The following is a 20,941-nucleotide window of genomic DNA, read 5'->3' on the forward strand; positions in this document are numbered from 1 at the left end:
ATCCTTGGGACTTGGAATTCACAGATCAAACAAAGAATGACAAAAAAATCATACAATTACTCTTTTCGAAGAGTTCACAAATATCTATCTACGTATATAACCAACAACCCTTCTAGTAATGAGACTTTCTAATAATACAATCCAATTGCTAGTAGAACTCAAACCAGTATAATTAATTCTTAAAGTAACTCTTCACAAAGGAGAAGACATTTGGCCTGTGCCTCAGGTCTCAAAGGGTGGCAAAGGGAAGGGAAAAAGTAAGGCTAATACGGTTGATTGGAGCCAGACTGGAAGGTCCCAGTAAGTGCCATCCTAAAGAATTTAGATTTGATTTGTGTAGCAGAAAATCAAGAGCGAAAGGAGAATCTTTACTATGACCTGTCAAGTGTTTTAGTAGAAGAAATAAAAGAAAAACTGAAAAACATTCATTACTATTGAAGATACGGTTGAATAAGAAAGAGGTTGGAAATAACAACATTAGTTAGGAAGCTCTCTGGAATAGAGAGATGAGGAAGACTGAAGTAGGAGAGTAGTGAGGAGACGAAAAAGAATAAAGAGCCATTTCCAAAGCTTAGAAATGGAATTTTCAGAGGAAAGATGAAAGACAGGGGAGAATCAATGCTGAGTCTCAAGTTTACGACTTAGACACTAAAAAAAAATTGATGGCATTAAATGGATAAAGAAAAATGCAACACAAGAGTCAAGGGGAATCAGGATATGATTCATAATTTGAAACAAACTAATAGAGCTGATACAAATCTTGACTTTTATATTAAAAAATCACAGTTACTTTCTGTTATGAAATATAAACTACCAATGTGAATTTTTTAAACCTGTTTCTTTTGGCCTTATTTATACTATTTTCTTGCTAAGAATACATCTAATATAATACTGAGCATTGAATTATTTCTGCTCGGAAAGTATGACCTAAAATAAAAAAAATCAAACTCCCTAAAACCCAAAAGCACTGATTTATTTACTGTACATTATTAATGTATGAGGGTTAAGACTTTGATACAGTTGTAGCATCACTTTGATGTCAGGAATAGAAAGAAGTACCAAAGCTGCCTTCTATATCTAGTCTTAAATAACACACATTTTTAATATCTTTGAGATCATCAAATGTCACTTCAGACCTATTTTCTGCTTTGCTTTGAGAAAATTACCTTAGTTTATTAATATTTATATTAATATCTATTATCTAAATTAATATTTTTAAATTAATACTTTGTCTCACTAATACCTGAGTTGTAAGTATGTATTTCAAACAAAGTAACACATTTAACATGATAAAATCTAAAATTCTAAAAATTATGTAATAGCGATTTTTGGTTTTAATATGTGAATTCATTGTTGTTCAACAAGTGGATAATTTACTTTTTTACTTCAAATTGATATGAAACAAGAAAAACAAAAAAGTATTTTATTTATTTAAAAATTAAATCTAGTATCATTCAGGTAATGCATAGATAATAACATAGGAATCACCTAACTATTCTTCTTCAATTTGATAATCTCCACATAAGGCAAATAATCTCCTTTAATAACTCCATAAATTCTTAACACAGGTTAGGGCAATTCACCTTCTTCAAAGGATAACTTACAGTTCAGTAGTAAATGGCAAAGTTAGGAAAACTTAAATGGTAAAGGTAATAAAGGCAAATCATTTTATAATCTACAAAATAAAGGCATTCTGATGCATTTTGTAAGAAGTAAAGTTTTTAGACATAAATTGATGTTGTGACAGAATTATATAATATATAGTACCTCAGTAATTAAGGAATATAATCATTTAACAACAATAACAATTTTTGCTGAAATCACAAAAATACTTTGGATTGACCAACAGGTGGTGCTCAATCTCCATTTATAAAGAAAATAAATATCTCCAAAGGATTTTCAGTATAATGAAATGATTTTCAGACTATGTGGCAATTTAAAGAATCAAACATCAGAAAACCCTATGCAAAACATCACACTAACTGCCTCCTCTGTGAAAAGGAAAATAATTTTGGCTACCTTCCAAAAGAATTTTGAAACTGATGCTAACATCATTCACCTACAGAAAATTGCTAAAACTGTTTTTTAAATGTTGCTGAAACACAGCTTTAAAAATTAACAGTCAGTACTGCAAAAAATATTAAGCATCTCATAAATGAACCTCAAAAAATTGTCCCAGTCTTCATAACAAATTAAGGAATAATTTTAAGTCATTTTATACCAACTTAACTCCTGCTTTAGAATTCTTACTGAGTAAGCATTTAACACTCTAACCCTTTGGTAGAAAGACAGCTTTAAAAAAAAAACCACTAAGAAATTCAACAAAATCAGAATCCATCTATTTTCAAAAATTCAGTTTTTTATATAGCATTATATTCTCCACTTAATAAAAACAGCATGTGACCCAACTGACTGAATTCTAAATGTAAGCTACCTACTCTCACTAACAGCAATACTGTTACTTCTTATTGGAAGCAATAAGATGAAATTATGATAAAACAATTTCATTCCTGAACTGCCACTAATATCCAAGTGGGCTTGTATTATAAAATTTTAATTTATCTATTATATAACTATTTTTTTTCTTCTTAGGAGAGAAACACAAAGTCCCATAGAAATTCTGCAAAACATAGCTTCCTATGACAGATAATACCCCAACAATAATTTTTTTTTGTCTATTCAAGTTATAATCTTCTTGCTGTTTCTTGCTACTATGTGAAAATAAGAAGGCATACAGTATAAGAAGGCCTCTAAACATCTAAAAGAAGGATGAAAAGCACTAAGAAAAACTACTTCCTTATGTAAAATCTGTACATTAAAAAAGTTGTTTCTTTCTACTATATTAGTCAAAGCAGATCAATAAAGCAGGACAGATGACAAGGATTTAAACTAAAATCTAAACATAAATGAATTTTTTGTAATAGTAAAGTTCTTGATAAACACAAAACAGTTAATTCCTTGATATAGTAACTTACTGTCTTCCCCATACAGAATATTAAATAAAAGTATCAAAGTCTTACAATTCCTAATTCATTCTATTTGTTTATTTTAGATCCATGTTCACCATTTATTCACTGTTCTTAACCATTAATCAAAAACCTAATTCAGTTTTTACATGTTTTCAAAATAAAACAAAAAAATAAAAACCTAACACTTCAGCATTTAAAATATATTTAGTCTTACAGTTTATGAGTCTTTTCTTCCATATCCACAGTGAAATTCTAGCATAGATTTAAATAATACAATTAAAAAAATTAATTTAAGTTTTATATAGTACTGATAATTAAAATAAGAGAGTATAACACTTTTTCCTCTATCACCTCCCTCTATTACCAAACTGCCAATATTGACATCTAATTTTAACATGAGTACACATCTAAAAAAGTAGCCTCAAATTTTTGTTGCTATTCTAAAGCACAGTCTGATTTTTAACAGTCTTTTAAATTCTTTCAAATTGTTAAAATCATTTAGTCAGGATTCTACCAGAATTTTCTTTTTCTTTTAAACTAATGGAAGAAGTTGGACCTTTATGACGTAATGGATAAATTCGCAGTTTGTACCTAGTTTAAAGCTCCTTAGGTGAATCCCTCTCTTTTACTTCCTTACTAAAACCTGAGGTCCTCATTGCCCTCCCACCATCCTCCCCAAGATACCATTAAGGTATATTTTGTATATAAACAGAATAGTTTTCAAATTGCTTTTTCATATGTACTAGGGAAAAAAAAAACACATACTAGTTTATAAAGACAGAAAAATGCTTAAGTTACAATGTAAAAGTTATTGAATAAAGAAAGAACAGACCACAGGTAGGCTCATTTCTATATAATCCTTCTATTTTAGATAAAGATATATATTTCTAGAAAAACTCACTGGCTTTTCCTTTCTCATAAATTGCTACAATGAATACCTATACTTTGAAATGCAAAAAATAGAAAAATCAAAATTAAAAAAAAAAAAAACAAGGCCAGTCTGTCCCTGTTCGTGATTGCCTGTTTGTCCAGTAAGGCCTGGGTCCCTAGGTAAGTTATCCACTCTGCAGGAGCTGATTGAAGCAGTGCATGTGAAACTCGGAAGGCTCCAGAAGGAACTAAATAGCGTGGACACAATAACACGATAAAATGTCAGTCGAGAATCTGAAAAAAAGGGTAGATGTCATGGAAAAATCATTAGATATTTCTTCCCAGAACATCTAAAACAATGGGTAAATGAACCTAATTGTTCAAATCTAGATCCTACATTTCAGTTTCAGAAAATTAATTTCTTAAAGTTTAAAAGGAATGTGTCCATTCTTACAGAGAATTCCGATTACAATTTTTAGTTTATATACTCTATAATTTTTGAAACCAGAAGTAGATGGCTATAGACTAGCATCTCACTTCAGATTTTTTAAAACATTTAAAAATAATCCCTGGCTATGCTAATGATTATAGTGAATTTGATATTTACATCTCTGACTCAAAACTTTTTAGGAACTTAAAAACTAAAATAATTTTCAAAAGTTTCACTCATTGATAGTAAAGAATTCCTTTTACTTCATTGAAAAAATATAGCAGCAAGAAAAAAAATATATATCCTTTAACATTCAACTATGCCAAAGATCCAAAATGGAAGATTCTTTACACAGATACAAACTCAAACGGTCTTTCCACTCTATGATACTTAGTCAAAGTGGCCCAATCTAGTGACAAATAAATTTATGATTTTTTTCACATGTTCAATTTTTGGAATTGTACAACAAATATTTCCAAAAAGAAACATAATAGTTTTAATTAAACACATGGAACAAATTATCTATAATTTTATCTAGACAGCTGTTAAAAATTAATGATTATAAAAGATCTTTCTTTTATATTACTTAATTATCTCCATATGGAGATTTTTTTTTTTACTGTAAAGTTTAACAATGTTTTATACACAAAAGAAATGTGTTCATTCTATGTGGTTTTGTTTAGTTTATTCTGCTATGGTAGCAGTTTGAGAAAACCTAGAGGGCAGCTCCTAGACCTTAAAATTATTCATTAATATGAAATAACTCACTTAGGTTCTTTTACACACCCACCAAAAAAAGGCAACAAAGAGAAAGGAAAAAATAAAGACCTATCTTTCTGACTCTATTTTTATTACTTTGACATATAATAATGGTCTATACAGAATTTTTTTTATATGTAAAGAATAAAGTTCTGTTAGTCCTAAAATAATTGATGATTCAAAATGGTTTATAATTAAAGTCATAGTAAAATAAAATGAATATCAAAGAATTTGTGTATATATGTTTAAAGTCAAAAATAGTAGTTTAAAATATACTCTATAATTAGATTATAGAGAATAAAATAAAGTGTACATATACATGTACACAATAAAAGTAATAGACCTATTAAAGTTTCATTTTATAAAATCAAATTGATTCATAGAGGGAGCACTACAGCATTTTCATTATAGCTTTTTCCTGCATTTTTTGTGTCTACTGAATTTAAGAAAAAGCACAAAAAAAAAAACTCAACGATCTCTGAATTCTGTTATTCTCATGACATTAGTTCTGTGACCTTTGGTGCTTAGTTTTCTGTTACCTTATCTTAAAACAGAGGGGAGACATACATACAGATAAATTAAGTGATAAATCTAAGATGAGTTCAAGAGCTTTAAAATGCATATTAATGAAAAAGAAGTTTTAAAGACAACGTAAGTCATTTTTTCATGGAGAACTGTTGGCATTGTTTGAATTCCAAAACAATTTTAAGCCAGTAATTTTACTAAATTTCTTTTAGCACACATTTACAACAGCTTATCTACCTTACAACAGCTCCAAGATTCTTACATCTTTCCTGTGCAGCACTGGAAGCTACATTTCTAATGGGCAAAAATTTAAATATTATGTTAACTACTATTTGAATGCAACAGAAATGAACTGAGGTAAGTTTTTTTGCTTGTTTGTTTGTTTGGTTTGGTTTGGTTTTAAATTGTAGTATTACAGGTCTAATCTCAAGAAAAATGACAAACACTGGAGAAATAACACTAACTCTTAGATGGAATCTAAGTAATAAAACGCCATTATTCCTGGAAAATGTGTATCAACGATTCACATAAATGGTATATGTTAATAATTATCCACTAAGAGACATGACTTTTCTATTTAGAAGAACAATCAAAAATTTGGAATCCAAAAAAATTTAGCACATTAATTCCTAGAATAATTTGTATATCTTTTATAGATGTCTATCATGCCTATAAATGCCTATTATAATTTTTTAACTCTGACAATGACAAAATCCAGATAAGTCTCATTCTTAATGGGAGATATACGTATTGATATAATATAACATGATAACTAATTTTAAGAATACCTCCTAGTAGGACAGGCAATCCAACCATTTCTCATGTCGTGATTGGAATATGACATTTCTGTGCGCCAACCCCATCATATGTCTTTCTGAAAAACATGCCACAAATTTGGACCAATCAATAAAGTAGTTGGTCAACGCTAATTTATCTAAAAATAAAAATGTCATCCAATGTAACTAAATTGATACATCCAAGAAAAAACAAAGTTTACACTAAAACAGAGACAAAGATGGTATGATTATTTCTATGTGCATATAAAGTCACCACTACACCACTACATAAAAATACTTCCATCAATACATTAACACATTGTAACTAAAGAATAATTTCTTTCAAAAAAAAGGGTGACATGTTCACCTCTGGTTTACAGAATGACTACTGCAAACAAAAGTTAGGAATATATATTGCTTCCTAATTCTACTCAGTTAAATCTTTACTTACAAGCTTCTCCAAATGAGTCTATAGCTTGAGAATATAATCACTTTTAAATTAACCTTTTTAAAAAAGAGAATTAGCCTATCATTGCCTAGGTCTGAGAAAAGTCTTGGAAAATTAAAGGACACTTACAAAATATAATTATATAAACAAAAACTTGAAAAATTTCTTCTAACCAAACATCTATAATTAAGATAATTTTCCTTACGAAACCCTTAACCTAATTGAACTAAGAAATATTTCAGTATATTAACTTAAATAATTTTACTATATTTAAATGATACTTTAAAAGGAATGAGGTATTTTGAATTTTGTGGGATATTTTAATATAAAATGTTTGTTTAGTCATTGACATATATCTTTTATATATATGCTAATAGTTTTTTCTATAATGTAATCTATGGAATTCCACATAGATATGCCTGTTTTTAATAAAAGCCTGTATTGAAAGATAAATCAATAATTTATAGTTAAAAATAATTTTTCATTTTATAAAAAAAGCCATAGAATTTTTTAGCCCAAGTATGTCACAAATGATGCACATGTAATTCAACGTACAAAAAGGTGATTTACATTCACTTTCTAAATAGAGTACCTAACACATAAAGCTGTAAATACTACCATTTTAAGAAAACAATTTTATATGAAATTATATAGCTTCACCATTACATTCATCCCTTGGTTCAAATCCAGCTAGTGTTAGAAACACTATAAAATGTTTAAGTCTTAATAAAAACACTCTTCCTAAAGCTCACAAAGATCATGAAACTCTCTCATATATAAAAATTCTTTAAAATACTGTCCATCTACTAACTGTCATCTTTAAATTACCAGGTATAGGGCTCAAATAACAGACATGGTAAACCATAATGTATGGCTCAAAACAAACAGCAAAATGAGTATATTACCATCATTAGATGGTAACTTGGTGAGCCACCTAGAACACCCTTCTAGTCCCAATTCAATTCCCTTTAAACAGATCACTATCCCCCAAACACAAACTCACACACATACAATCAATACTACCATTCCCCTTTTTTATATTTTGGTCTTCCTAAATGCAAATAAAGACAAGTCAAACTGCCTTTTTTCACCGTGGAAAATAATTCTGCATTTAAGAGGGATGAGCTTACTGAACTACCACGCAAAACATATGTATTCTTAAGACTATTTTTTTTTACTTCAATTAAAGGCTTATCCCATTTAAAATAAAGAGTTTTAAAGTGGAATTATTTTAACTATAGGTACAGTTTTCAAAGTTTGGGATTTTCATCTGGTACCTGTCCTGGGCAAAGGTCAAAATTACTTTAATAATAATACTAACATATTATTCGTCTTTTCCACTCTCATTCTCTGAGTATACAGTAGAATTTTTCAGAGACTACATGACCTGTGATAATATCACTCTGATGACTAATAAAATATATGCTTGTATATTTAAAATTCTTCATTTTTAATTTCAAATGCCAAAAATATCAATAGACATAACAACACAAACCAACAGTGCTTTGGTAGCCCAAATAATTTTTTTCATGGAAAACCAGAAAACTAGCTAGACAAATTCTAAAACAGCTATAACACTCTGAATAATTTCTAAGAGAATAAGGGTCCACAGACCAGAATTTGAGAACTACTGACCTAGAGGAAATTTGGTCCCCTCAAATATTGCTTTTAATTTTGGTTAAGGGAATCATACACTATGTTCCCTCCTTCCTACTATTTTATTTTTCACAGCCCAAAGACATGTATCTCCATCCATTTTAATTTTATTACACTTTTAAACCCAAAACAACCTATGGTGAGCATTAAGCACTTTTGATAAGTTATTTTAAATAAATTTACAGCAGTCAAAAATTTTCATGAAAATGTTTACCTAGCACTTTATACTTCTTTAAATCTGCTTTCTTCAACTACCAGCATTCCAGAGAAACCATTTTAATCTTAATTTGAATTATTGATTTTACTTTAGAATCATGTCAATGGTATTATCTATTATCTCATGTTAATAGTCAGTAGTTCAACCCAACAGATGTATTCAATTCTTATGAGCTAAGCAAAAATCACAATTATCATTCATAATTATTTTCATGAGATATTCTCTGAATTCAAATCAAATTCCTAAGTAACCTTGTAGAATATAATCACTTTTCAGTGAAGATTTCTTCCACTTAATGAAAACTAAGATTAGCCAAAAATATAAATATGCATATCTGCTTAAATTTTGCCCTTTGAGTTGCCAAAAACAATAATCAACCCAAATGAACTCCAGAAAAAGGAAATCTCTTAAAATTATCAATAAAGAATGAAAAGGCCAAGGCACCAGGAGAACTCTTACTCTTTCTCCCTCATTTAGTGTTTCTACTTCTCACAGTCAATATTCCTTTTCTGTTACCTCATATCTCAGTTTATACATACTGAATTAAAAACTATTTCTCTCTCTTGTGGGAAGGGAGACCTCTTCCTGACCCTTCTCTACAATAAAATAAGAATAAAACTTTTCCATTACAGACCAATTCTCTACTGTATGTCTACAATAAAATTTTCTATTAGGAACTGATTCAGTTTCCCAATTTCTAATTCCCAAAGAGGAATCTGATTAGTTCTTGGGAAAAGTAAACATTTTCAAGCTTCAATTTCCCCATCTGAAAAATGAGGGGATAACCTACCTCATAAAGTTGTCATAACTCAACAAGTCTTAAAAGATAAGCCTGGTAGAAAAGAGGAGAAAGCGAAATTTTGAGCAGGAAGGAGTATGAACGGCATGTTCAGAAAGCCACAAGTGGACCTGGCTAACAGAGTTGGTTTGTAAGGGCAGTCGGTAGGAGTGAAGCTTGCTAAGCAGAAGTCAGGCCAAGGGGGACACTGTCAACTATGCTAAGGAATGTATGGTTTCCACCCAGTATGAAAAGAAAAATCACTGAGGGGATTTACCAAAGAATGGGAACACAGAAGAAAAATATATTGAGAGAAAGAGGTAGACAAGATTATGAGTTCAGTTCAATTGAGTTTGGGGAATGCTTAGTTAGAACTGAAAATAAAGATTTATGCCTAAAGAGAAGACTAAGAGAACGATTCAGCAATCTCAACATACAAGGAGGAGCTGAGGTCAGAACTCTAGCAGTTGTTAGGTGGTCCTTTCAAGCCAGTTTCTCAAAAAAAATTTTTGTTGTTGTTGTTTTAGAAACAGGGTCTCGCGCTGTACCCCAAGCTGTAGTGCAGTGGCACAATCATAGCTGACTGTAACCTCAAACTCCTGGGCTTAAGTGATCCTCTCACCTCAGCCTCCCAAATAGCTAGAATTACAGGTGTGCTCCACCACACCCAGCCAATTTTTAATTTTTTTTCTTTTTTAGAGACAGGGTCTCGCTATATTGTCCAGGCTGATCTCAAAATTCTGGCCTCCGAAAGTGTGGAATTATAGGAGTGAGCCACCGTGCCCAGCCTCAAGCTACTTTGACCAATCTCAACAGAAACATCCATCCATCTCTTTTACCTATCCAGCTCTGAAACTAAAGTTCCATAAACCGTTTATTCTTATTGTGTAATTCATCCTTCTAGCGTGTATTCCTTCAAAAAAAAATGCCAGTTTGGGTCCCATAATTTATCTCAAAACTCATTATTGCAGCCATCACCTGCAGAATAATACTGATCTAGGGTACTGCTGTAGTAATCTGAGTAGACTTCAAATACTTAAGGGCTACTATGTTTGGATTTTTAAATCTTATCCATATTTGTTTACATAGATGGGAAAATACATGAATTTGCATATTTTAGGGGATCTTTTTACTTTAAAGGCAAATTCTTATATATTTCTTGACAAAATGTGCATTTATTGATATTACCATTCTGTATTTAAATATATGGGGGGAAAGGTAATTCCCAGTTCCTCAAGTAGGCCTAAAGAGTTGATTTGTGATGCTATGAAGTGAATGAGAAAGAAACACTGGTGGCTATGCATTCCATATAAATCACTAAAGGATACAGGCCTACAAGAGCAACTTTTACTACATTGTAGTCTAAAACAACATTACATTCAACAATTTGCTACAATAGAGGTAGTACAGAGAGTAGTGGTTAAGAATATGGGTTTTGATACCATAGTGCTCAGATTCTAACATCGGCCCTGAAATTTACTAGCTGATCATCTCTCTGTACTTCTAGTTTCCTCATGTAGAAAATGGAGATAATAACAATAACTACCTTACAGATACAGTGTGAGAATTAAACTAGTCAAAATACGTAAAGTTCTTAGAAGAGTGTTGGGTTCAAATGTTAACTATTATTGTAAATTATCTGGGAACACATTATCTTCTTTTAAGTGATTGTGTGGTTTTTCAAGAATTTTATCATTCTCAGTATGAGGAATGTGGCCTACCATTTTCCCATCATGGAATCCACACAACCCTAAGTCTAGTATTTCAAGCTGGGTATAATTTCAAGGTCTTACATAAAAAGAGCTTGAACCTTCATATTCTCTCTCTTTAATTATCACTTGTGAGTATATAAAAAAATCAAAGGGTTATCTCTAGATATTGACACTGGTAATTATTCATGGATACTTTAATAATTATCCCTGCCATTTATTGGTTCTTATACTTTCTCTCTCTTTTTTATAGTTATACATTATTTTTAGGTATCAATCATGAAAACCAAAAAGTAATAGTCTGGGACCACTATCAGATTATGTATCCTTACATTTCTCACTCGTCCCTCTCACTGTATCACTGTGTAAAACACAGTGCACCTTGTAGTGATGAATTTGAGTCATCAAGAAAAGATTATATTATCTTAATACATATTCTCTTTAAGAAGACACTTTAGAAAGATTGTCTTTAAAAAATAAAAAGCTTTAAATTTAAATGAGTGACTTTTACTTATCTTGTCTAAGTTGTTAACTCTTCTAGTTTAAGTAAAATCTTGTTTTATTGTATACCATTATCAACATCTGATTCCGTGTAACATATATATTTCCAATGCTTTTTACAAAGGTACTCTGCTGATATGCTGACAGCAAATTCTGGTGGACAAAATATCCTGTATAACAAATTGCCTTTCATCTTGACCTATGCAAGTATCTTTGTTGTATGTAATCAAAAACTATTTTTGAGACATGTTGTTGTAAAAACTCAAGGAATAAAGAAAAGGCTAACCATCAGAAGCTTTATAAGCAGCTCCATGTTGATTTAAGTTTTGTCTATGTGTATATGTGATGGACAATATTAACAACTCGATTTAAGTAGTATGTAATTGGAGACATAAGATTTGACAGACATGATAGACACAAAATTTCTTACATATCAAATGATCAATGAATACTGCCTTACAGATTCAGGCTCTCAGTTCTGTTTGTTCCTATAAATTAACAAAAAACCAAACTTGCCCCAATTTCACCCTAGCTACCTAAGGAAATTCCAACTATTATTATTTCTTACTACCTTGCTTCCTTTTTTCTTAACTTTTTACCAATTAAAATTAAGGAATGGGAAAGAACATTACTGTATTAACAGTAAAAGTGACAATGGTAGTAGTAGTGACAAGAATAACACCAGTAGGAATAATAAGAATAAAAAATAAAGGTGGTTTTCATTTTTTTTGAGTGTCTAGAATGTATAGGCACTATGCAAAATATATTTATACATTATCTCAGTACAATAATCCTATGAGGAAAATATTATTCCCATTTTACATATTAGAAAAACTGAGGTTCAGAGAGGTTAAATAACTTGTTCAAGATCACAAAGCTTATAAGTGGTAGAACAGAAATGCAAACCAGATCTGCCTTCAGACAGACACTATTCAGAACCCTGACTTCTGCTAGTATATTCTTCAATCAAAACAAGCATTGCTATATAGAAATTGTGATAGAAATATTAACTCTAATTTGGGAAGAAAACTCCCTTATCAATTATATATAAGCAGTTACTCTAAAAAATTGCTTAACTACCAAGAGAATCTAAGTGAGCAGTGTGACACCTCAGCTACTACTTAGAACAGAATTAACTCTGGCCTTCACTCCCTCCATCCTTTACCTTGAATTGATAAGAAAACCATTTTCATTTGAAAAGGAAATAAATCAGGTAACATTAATTTTTAAAAAAAATAATTGTCTGTTTGCTGATTTTAAAGAATTAAAAAATGGGTAATATATGATTTAGAATAGATATGGGGAAAAGAGCACTCATATACACTGTGGATGAGAGAAGAAACTGATACAACCACTCATCCTGGAAGGTAATCTGCCAATAGATAGCAAATTTTAAAAGCAAACATCGTCTGGACCTCAAAATTTCACTTTTAGAATATATTCCAAGGAAATAATTCTGAGAGTTAAAGAAAAAAACAAAAAACGTGGCATGGCAATAGGGAATTATTACAGGGATGTTTATAATATTGAAATATCAGAAACAACCTAAATATGCAACAATAATTAATAGGTCACACAGACCATGGCACATCAATACAATGGAATACAAAATAGCTTTTAAAAATAATAATATAATCTGTATCTACTGCAGAGTAATATATATGAGACAGTTTAAATAAGCATAACATAAAACAAAACAATGAGCCATTTTAATATTGAAATAAGTACATTTATACCCCTACATATATGCATTAACAAGTCTGAAATGAAATTGGCCAAATTATAACAATAGATTATGTAGTTAGAACTCTGAAAATGTACACTTTAAAGAACACCTTTCCATACTGTTTAAGTTCCAATCAACGTGTATTACTTTTATAAACAGAAAAAGGGGTCATTTTCATCTTTAAAAAAAAAGAAATAATCAAGATCACTACCAAGACGTATCTACAAAAATATTCACTAAAACATAACACAAAAAGCAAAAAACAGAAATAACCTAAATACCAAATAAACTAATTTATACATGTTTCCCAGCCATGAAGAACTAATGTTCTGTAAGATTATTGCTTGTCTCAGGATAACATTCAAAATACAATAAGTGAAACCATATATAAAGTATAACTTTTTTATAAAATAAAACAATTTTATACAGAAAAGGCACTGAAAACATTCACTCAGGTATAAACAGTAATGATTTATCTTTGGATGGTAGATGGGTAATTTGTGATTTCTGCCATTTGTGCTTTATTGTGTTTTCCAAGGTTTCTTTAGTGAAGATGTATTGATTTTGTCATTTAAAAAGTAATGCAAAGAAATAAAAGGATTCTCCACCCCTCATCTACTTACATTTGAAACAACAAGTATTCTATACCCAATACTTCAAATGAAAACTATTCTGTTTAAAACACGTATGAATGATGGCTAAAAGAAACAAAAATGTTTTCTAAAATTGAATAGTCCTATTAAAATGTAAAGTATCATTCTATAAATTAAACATTTAAGGGTTTTTTTTTTTAAAGACAGGAGAATTTCTGTACATTAAGAGCTACATTTAAATAATTGTTTGCAAGTAATCCAAGGTCTTCCTAAGTACCACCAGGATTTCCTGGCATAAGATTTCCTACACAAGATCACAATTCTACAATTGTGAGGTCTCACAACAAGTAAAACTTCTGGGTGGACTACTGTCTTCACCAGCTGCAAAAGGACTGCAAGGTTAGGAAAAAAGCACTATCATACTATCCACTTACCCTGACCCTTAAAATACGACTTTACTACTACCAGTTCCTTATTTACCCAAGTATCTCCCTGTCTATTACAAACTGGTTTTGGTCTAAGAGCTGTTTTACTCTAAGAAAACAATTTAAAAAAAAAATCCTCTTCCCAAAATTTGGCCACATCGTTTATTACTTATTGATCCTTTTAAGCTATCTGTATCCTAAAATGATTAATTATTTCATAAATTGCTCACACTGTGTAGCTTAATAAATAACCTAGCTATGGTTACAATATATACAATTTGAAATATTCTAATAAATTACTTATATAAAAATTATTTTCACTAGACTGTTGAAATATTTTTAAAAATTTTTCAAAAACCGAATTTAGAGATAGCTTCTTAAAAATCAATAAATTACATATGTTAGGAAATTTGTTCAACTTTGTTGCATGGCCCTTCTCTCACTGCCATATTAGACCACCATTACTTAGCATCATAGTCTGGAATTTAAATTTATTTTAACCAAAGGTAGCATGTGACTTGCAAGGGTCCCTTACTTATAAAGTCCTGAATATGAATGGCCTCTATCTACCCCAACACTGAAAGCCCACAGATAATTTTCGTTTACTATCTGCTGCTGCCAACTGAGATTTAATCTCCTTTCAGGATTACCTCTTAGTCAAACTGTCAGCAAACTTCTTCAGGTAACTCTAGCCATTGTCATTCCTGGCTTCTAAAAGAGAGTGATTCAGGACAAACACAAAATTTGGGACTGAGGGGGAAACAGGATGGCAAAAAAGGTAAACACCACTAAAATCATTGCATTCTACCTTCAGCTCCCACTGCAGGAAAGTCAACCAACCTAGCCTTTCCTTACATACTTTTTGTCACAAATTCTCTTCATACCCTTTACCCCAAATAGGCTCCAAGGAAATGATTTTTGGTCTCTGGGTTCCCAAAGATCCACTACTGTTATCTTTCCTTGGACTGAGTCTTCCCCAAGGATCTTTTTATTCCTTCTCCAAGTCCCCATCTGGATTCACACAAACTCTCTGAAAAACCTTAAAAAAATATAAAAGACTTGCTTTGAATACAGGGAAAGAGAAAGAAATGCTAACATTATTTTGTGTTTGAGTTAGCTGAAGAAGAAAGAAATCCTAGTCACAAAAAGAGTGTATGATAACAAGAAGCTAATAATGAACCTATGGAAGAGAACAGAGATGAAGGCCCAGTGCCAGGAAATACTGAGTGTTTTACAGGTATTTACAAAAGAAGAGTTCTAATCCGTCCCTTTGGCTTTCAAACTAGAAAGCCTGTTCTCCAGATCTGACTCCTACTCCTGTGGCTCCAGCTAGCACATCGCTGGAGTCACTGTCCAGGTCATTAAAGCTACCATCAGAAGACGAGCATGTGTCCTTTTGAAATCCTAAGCTAGTGCGCAGAAGATATTTTTCTACAGAAACATTCTTACAAAAGGTGGCTAGATCTCATAACACCATCAGCATTATAGCTCACGTAAAAGGCTATTACAGAATAGATTAGGAACCCATTACATAAAACACTCCTAGAAAGAGTAAGTGTTCCTAGTCCCTCTCAACTCCAAAAAAAAAGCACAACTTGAAAAAAATCAACTCTTGGATCATTGCTCATTTGTATTTCATGAACAACCTATACTTCTAATTTCCATGTAGAAAGCAATTTCCTTTCTTCCTATAAAAAAATTAATCTCCTTTTTCTAAACTTACATATCCTGAGTAGCAGATTGCCTGACTGTAGCAGTCCAGGCCATTGCTAGAAGGCAGCCCCAATAGTAGGATGAGAGTAATTTCACACATATCTTCTATTTAAGCAGTCACACATGTTATGACATTGCCTAAATGCCAAAGTATGAGCAAAGAACTTTTATAAATCTAAGTTTCACTTGAAGAATACCTTAAAACTAAAGGAAAATTCTAATTCTGTATTTGTTACTTCAAAGGCAGGGTAGTAATATACTGAATTTTTTTTCTACCTTTAAAAACATAACTATATAAATTTTTCACTACTTTAAGGAAATACAAAGGGATGATTCCTACTCCATTGTCTGTAGGCCAACTTAATTATTCTATATAACATATTCACAAATGTATCTTTTTTTCAGGCCCTTGACTAAAATGCTCCAATAATGATAACTTCTAAGTCAGTGCATAGTCATATCAACAGTTAAAAGATATTATTTTTCCATTTCACCATACTAAGCTAACGGTGGAGACTTTGACTTCCTGCTTTTAGGTCAGACTCAAGTTACTCATATTAAATAAAACTTAAATTTAATCAATTGTAAACTCTGATAATTTCTATCATATTTTTAAATGAAGGGAAACATTTCACATATAGTCACATCTTAGTTACTAGAGATCTGACTGTCTAATGCTCATGCAGCTTTTATTTCTCCTTCCAACGTCCACTTTTGGTTCTTTTTCACTCTTACCCATTGAAGAGATAAAAGAATTATAAGAAGAGATGATGAAAAAAGTAGACAAGTCCACGTTATTAGAAAGATTCACCTAGTTCAACTTTCTATCTGATAAATGATCCCTCCAACAATACTGAGGTACAGACAATCCCTTCTATTCAGAGAAATGCTTGGGATCACCACTTCTTTGGAAGAAGTCTACCTACCACTTACATTTACATCCAGCCTTGGGCATCTGGACCAGATAAACATCCTTTGGGAGACAATATAATCAGTTTGAAAGCAACAGACCAAGTTATCTTCAAAAAGCAGAGGCTTAAGGCCATTTAATTTCATCACTATCTTCTGTGTAGAAGTATATCACTGTGTTGGTGAGGGAGGAATTAAAACAGACCTAGTTCTGTCATTCATTTATAGCAAGCCAACAACTGCAAAATATGCCCATAATAGTTAAACTAAATTCTGCTCATTCTGCTCATTAACGTTTCTGTAAGAGTTAGATAATAGCAAAAGGATTAAATCATAGGCTGGCATCAGATCTAAAGACTGTCTTTCAATTATTTACATTTATATATTATCATATTATATATTTCTATTATTTGTCTACTCATTACTAAGATAAGGGTTATCATTTCACTCTTTAGCCTCAACTGACAAAGAATACTACATATATGAAAGTGGGTAAATATCATCATTTAAAACTCTACATTATAGTCATTTAATGCTTGTCTGCTCTAGTCTCAAAGCATATCTAAAAATAATTTTGAATATCCAATAGAGTACTCACTTTATTTTACTATATAAGATTTACATAGTACAGGTAAAGGAAAACCTGATAAAATAAATCTAAAAATAAAATTCTTAGTAACATGCATACTTAGTTACTATAAAGAAAAATGTATGCTTACATGATCAAAATAGATGATGATGAGAGATACCATATTTGGTGGCAAGATCTTAAAAATTAGCAAATCTAGGTAAAAGGTAATAGGAGTTCTTTGTACTATTCTTTCAATATTTCTATTTTGAAATTGCTTCACAATAAACCAAAATTTAAACAAATAAAATCAAAGCAAGAAAGAAAATATTTAAAACGTTTTCTTTAATACCACCAGTATTTAATAAATAATCCAGAGGCCTTAAATGCTAACATTTCTCCACATTCTTTTGAATATCTTTTCTCCTAAACTGTGATAAAACAAAAAAGAAATCTACCAACTCAAATATACTCTTATTAATAAAAATAATCATGGTCTTTACACTGTGTACCAATATTAAAATGGCATAATCAAGAAGTTCTTAAATTATATTTATAAACACTAGATTTATAAGAGAAAAATTATTCTGTGTAAAACATAAAATTCCTAAGAATGTCCCATAAGTGAGTTTAGAAAATAAGTAAAGGGAAATAATTTACAATTTCACATTCCGTTCATATGATTGGTACATGTTATGTTCCAAACGCCCTACTGATGCTATTCACTTTAACATTAAATTTTGTTCTTAGCCTGAATATTTCTTCTTCCATATTACAAACTTATTCTGATTAATATAATGTTTGAAAGTTAAATAGTATGTCTATAATACCTAGAAATCAGGCCAGAAAAAAAAAGAGTAAAAAATGAACAAAGTATCTGAAATTACTACGTAAAAGAGTGAAAACGTGTTTATTTCAGTTCGTTACTTTAAAATCGGGCAAGGAAGTCATTACAGTCCCACGAAATAATAGTACTATCCTAGATTTATATCACATTTCATACTTTATAAGGTAATTTAAAATCTATAATCTTTAGTCTCACAAAACTTTGGATACTAGGTAAAGACAGGTATCAACATATCAATTAAATAAGTTGTATAGCTCTTACAATATTAAATTTAAGATAATTTATTGCCTTACTTCCAAATTTTAGAAAAGTTTTTCCATTTTATTTACAGTTTTAAAACAAAAAGATAAATAATAAATGCTACATAATATATCCTGTTTACTAGGAAAACTGTTCTCTAAAAAAATCAATCAAGAATGATAGATTAATCAATTTTAGAACTGACAAACATGGTTACAAAAATGTAGCTCATTAGAAAGGAAATAATAATCAAAACTTAGGAGAATAACATATTGATTAGATCATTTTATTACTGAAGTAAATAGATAATAAAAACATAAAAAAGGAATTCTCATGTATCTTTATAGAATCTATTAATATCTAGATCTATGAAATCCAAAGAAGATGAAAAAAAACTAAACTTGAACAACCTATTCTGTTTTGTTTTTTCTGAGTTTGTTATTAAAAATAGAAATATCTTAGTAAAATTATAAAGATTCTCTCATTTATAACTTAGTATTTTGTGCTTTTGAATGAAAGGTGAAGATATGTAATGTATGTATAAATTTAGTAATACTACAGTAAATGAACTGTATTTATTATAGTGTAAATACACTATATTTTGAAATATTTTCATGTCAATAAGCTAAAACACCATAGATTACCCCAAACCTGCATAATTTTAACCAAATCTGTGATATCTTTCTTTTACCATGTTATTTCTTATCCCAGTACAACCAAGAGAACTTTTATTTTCTTCCAAAATTTCCTTGTCAAAAAAAAAAGGGAAAACATCCTTTAACCAACAAAGCATCAACCATATGCTTACTTAACCTCAGCACCATAGGCAGTTTCATTAAAACCCAAAAAATTGCTAAACACAGCAACTGAATTTAAGTTTGCTAACCTATATCATTTAGTAATTCAATTAGAGTATAAATCTAATGTTTTCCAAATATGCAAATTATATAGAATAAAGACCAATTAACATGACATAAATCTATAAAATACTTCAGAATTGATAATGTTAAGAAATATCATCTTTGATATATACAATAAATCCTATAAGTAAATGGCCTTCATTTTTAAACATCCTAAAATGGGGACAAAACATACCTGGTGTCTGCAATACTACCCTGCAAACAAATGCACCTTGCTAATGTGGCTGTCTCATGATATCTATGTAAGAAGGGTCTTTAGTAATGAATTCTCTTTGAATGAGGTCCACACAGGCATAACCTAAACATGATGTATTATAATTCACATAAAATTATATTATGAAATCCAATAAAGCTCTACCCTTAAGAAAGATTAAGACTTTCAGTAAAATCCATCCTTGCTTACTTGACATACTATTATTAAAATGCTTTGCCAGACAAATATGCTTTTTAAAGACCACCAACAATGGAAGAATTAGATTTGAAATATAAACCATTTTTATATGGTAATACCAATTTTAAATTCTAATTTCTCAGGAAATAACTCCTACAACAATAAATTACTTCTGTTCTAGATTACAAATTAAGCTTAAAAGATACTATACGATTAATAAAATGCTATCTGTCAAAACACAAGTGCTAACCATCATTGTACAGAACCCTTTAATAGAGCTGGCTCACAAAAGTATATACACATAAATGCCAGCTGTCCTTAAATATAAGCTGTAAAACTTTTAACATAAAATATCAAAACAAAAAAGTGAGGGAAATATTTAAACTCAGAAGATAAAAGTTATTGCCTACATTCAATGATGCCTATTTATTATTAGACAAACTAGATTCAATAGTTTTAGCCTTATCAATCAGTCATTTTTAAACAGTACAATAACGTTCTAAATACAATAAACAAGTTATGACTTACATAACATATATGAGAAGAGATCTCAAAATAAATAGCATATGTTGGAAATTATACTGTTGATTTTTTTAGAGATCAGTAATCATGAAATCACACCAAATTATTAAACCACTAGAAAGTTTAAATTATTGTAAACTCAATTACATGAAACAGCGGTTTTAACACTGATCCAATGTAATTTTCTCTATTTTTTAAACAACTGTTTGTTTATATATTTATCAATTTGTGTATTTGTCACATTTTAAATTACTTACAATAACTTCAAAGTATATTCAGGTGAAAATTGTATATAATAGTCTCAATTTCTAGTTCTGAGTTACACCTCTATCAAGCCCCAACAGGTATTAAGTTGAACAGATGCCATACTAATTATTAACTTTTTTCTGTATGTTTTCCATTATAAGTTTTTTTAAAAAATACATAAAATTAACATATTAGTTCTCTGA

At 30.3% G+C, this 20,941-nt stretch overlaps 1 protein-coding gene and 1 non-coding gene across 3 annotated transcripts in view; both read right to left on the minus strand.

The window, feature by feature from the left end:
* FBXL17 (F-box and leucine rich repeat protein 17) overlaps window positions 1-20,941 on the minus strand; it is a 490,961-nt gene that overhangs the window by 400,726 nt on the left and 69,294 nt on the right. The window lies entirely within an intron of this gene.
* LOC138398524 (U7 small nuclear RNA) lies at window positions 8,299-8,357 on the minus strand. The gene has a single exon (XR_011236003.1). It is a non-coding gene; the product is annotated as a U7 small nuclear RNA (small nuclear RNA).

This window comes from Eulemur rufifrons, chromosome 17, assembly GCF_041146395.1.
Source record: "Eulemur rufifrons isolate Redbay chromosome 17, OSU_ERuf_1, whole genome shotgun sequence".
Classification (NCBI taxonomy): Eukaryota; Metazoa; Chordata; class Mammalia; order Primates; family Lemuridae; genus Eulemur; species Eulemur rufifrons.